Raw genomic sequence first — 3,287 nt, 5'->3', positions numbered from 1 at the left:
TGGTAATTAATAAAGAGATCATAATATTTCAATAATCCCAACCACCTACATTGTCTCAAATTCAGTTCTTTTTATGTCATTAAATACTTCAGACTTTTGTGATCTATAAAGATGTGACAGTTTTCACCAAAAAGATAATGCCACCATATTTTCAATGCAAAAACAATAGCTGCTAATTCAAGATCATGTATCGGGTAATTTCTTTCATGCGGTCTTAGTTGCCTAGATGCATAAGCCACTATTTTACCATCTTGCATCAATACACATCCTAAACCATTCAATGAGGCATCGCTGTAAACTATAAATTCCTTACTTGATTCAGGTTGGACTAATACGGGTGCTTCCGTTAATAAAGCTTTCAATCTATCAAAGCTTTCAATCAGAGAAGCTCTCATTGAAAACCTTTTAACAAATCTCCGATAATATCCTGCTAGTGTAACACTCCTTACCCGAGACTGTTGCCAGAATCGAGCACGAGGCATTACTAAACTTAATCTATCACTTAAATAGTTTTAAATTGTTTATTTAAGCTTTTCGGAATGTGCTGCCATTCTGCGTCGTAGTCGCCTAAAAATTCATATCTTGAGTTCCAAAACTCAAAATTAAGATCCGTAAATTTTTCCTGAAACTAGACTCATATATCTATCCACTAATTTTTTCATAGATTTTTGACTTGGCCAATTAGTATAGTTTATTAGTTAAAGTTTCCCTTGTTTCAAAACTCGACTCCACTAACCTCTTCTTGCTATGAACCATGTTTCTTCCTGTACAAAATTCATATCACTAAGCCGTTTGTTTCTATTAAAACTAGACTCAACAAGGATTATAACCATATAAAGTAAACCTTCTAATTAGTTTTTTACAATTTATGGTGAATTTCCAAAGTTGAAACAGGGGATCCAGAAATCGCTCTGACCCTGTTTCACTAAAACTCAGATATCATATAATATAATACCTTTACCTGTTTTTCTTATTCCATAAAAAAATAGACATAATAAGCTTTAATTTAATATATTATTCATCTTCAAACTATGTTTCTAAAATTTTTAGTGATTTTTCAAAGTTACGTCATTTCTGTTACTTGAATCTGTTTTTAGGTTACTTTCACATTTTTCATAATTTTCATGTGATAATCACCATTCAATCATACATATTAATAAACATGCATATCATCGGCCATTTTTATTAGCTAATCACTAGCAAGTATTTACACATCATTCATTGTTCATATTATACCAAAAGTAGCTAAGTTTCTATACATGCCATACACAAAACAAAACGTCTAATTATACCGAGTTATTTCTTTGATAGTGTGATCGGCCTCCGACGTTTCCTTCGATCCCCGAGTGGCTAGATAAGTACTATAAGAAGAAGAAAATAAAGAGATTAAGCACTAGGCTTAGTAAGCTTACAAGCAAATAAATCACTACATTCAACATAATGGATAATTATGCATAATATCATCTAACATCATAAATTTCTTTACTTCTCAATTTCTATCTTCTTCTTTATTCCCTTACCTTCTTTCTTACCTGACCTTTCCTTTTTCATAAATATAATCTACTTTTCCTTTGCTGTTAATTCACTGTAATTTAACTCGTATTCTGACCCGTTGAACCACTCGGAATACTAAGGATACTAGGGTCATTCCTGTCTATCAATACCCTGCCAATGCCATGTCTTTGACATGGACTTACATGAATTATTCCTGTCTCCAATGCCATATATAATATGGACTTACATGGCTCAATCCTGTCTCCAAAGCCATATTTCTAATATGGACTTACATGGCTCATTTCTGTTCTGTCCTGTCAACCCTAATATCCTAACATTCCTAGGGTTCAACCGGGGCTTTCTAACACTTTTCCTCTATCACTTCACCTTAAATTCGACTTTAAATATTTTCATAACATAAATATATAAATGCTGGAAATTGACAATAATAATGTAAAATAAAAGAATATTGCATTTATTTACTGTAAACTTACCTCGATACAAAATGTGACTAAAGTTTACAATTTAGTCCTTTACTTTTTCTTTTCCCCGATCTACTCCCGAATTTCGCTCTTCTTGATCTATAATAGCAAATTTAGCTTATTTAATATCAACATTTATCAAAACAACCCTTTACTCAAACTTTGGAAAAATCACATTTTTGCCCCTAAACTTTCACATATTTGCACTTTTGCCCCAAGGCTCGTAAATTAAACTTCATCCTATTTTCTTATGTTTTATGACATACTGATCATTTTTCCCTTCTATGACAACATCAAATTCACACACTAACATGTACTTATGACTATTAGGTATTTTTACCGATTAAGCCTTTTTACTCGTTTTCACTTAAAACCAAGTAGCACAAGTTGTCTAACATAATTTAAAGCCTCATATTCCATCATAAATCATCAAAATACACAAATTTCACCTATGGGTATTTTTCCAAATTTGATTCCTAACTTAAATTATTGCTAGCATAAGCTTTATCGAGCTACCGGGACTTAAAAAACGTAAAGATCATTAAAAACGGGGCTTGGAATCACTTACTATAAAGCTTGAAAGTTGAAGAAACCCCAGCTATGGAGAGAGGTAAGGTTCAGCTGGTAACTTGAAGAAGATGATACAATTTTATCATCTTTTTACCTTTTTATTAATGTTAATAACCAAATGACCAAAATACCCCTCCTTACTAAACTTTCAAAAATTCCTTCCATGTCCTAATTTTGTCCATGAACTTAAAATTGGTCAAATTACCATTTAAGATCTCCTAATTAATATTCCAAAATAATTTCATACTAAAAACTTCTAGAATGCAAGTTTTGCAAATTATTCGATTTAGTCCCTAACCTCAACTTAAGCACTTTATGCATAGAATTTTATCACGAAATTTTCGCACAATCATATAATCATACCATGAACCTCAAAATAATAATAAAATAAATTTTTTTCTACCTCAGATTTGTGGTTTCGCAACCACTGTTCCGTTTAGGCCCTATTTCGGAATGTTACATTTCTCCCCCCTTTAGGGATTTTCATCCCGAAAATCATACCTGTGAAGAGATATGGGTACTGTTTTCGCATAGCCTCTTCGGGTTCCCATGTAGCCTCGTCTACCCCATGTCTATTCCATAGTACTTTCACAAGTACAATACTTTTGTTCCTTAATTGCTTTACCTCTCGAGCTAGAATCTTTACCGGTTCTTCACCGTAAGTCATGTCTGGCTGAATCTCAACCTCTGTCTGAGAAATCACATGTGACGGATCTGAACGATAACGACGTAGCATAGACA

The sequence above is a fragment of the Gossypium hirsutum genome, chromosome A02 (assembly GCF_007990345.1).
Source record: "Gossypium hirsutum isolate 1008001.06 chromosome A02, Gossypium_hirsutum_v2.1, whole genome shotgun sequence".
NCBI lineage: Eukaryota > Viridiplantae > Streptophyta > Magnoliopsida > Malvales > Malvaceae > Gossypium > Gossypium hirsutum.
The sequence above is the reverse complement of the archived record's forward strand: the minus strand, read 5'-3'. Positions refer to the sequence as shown.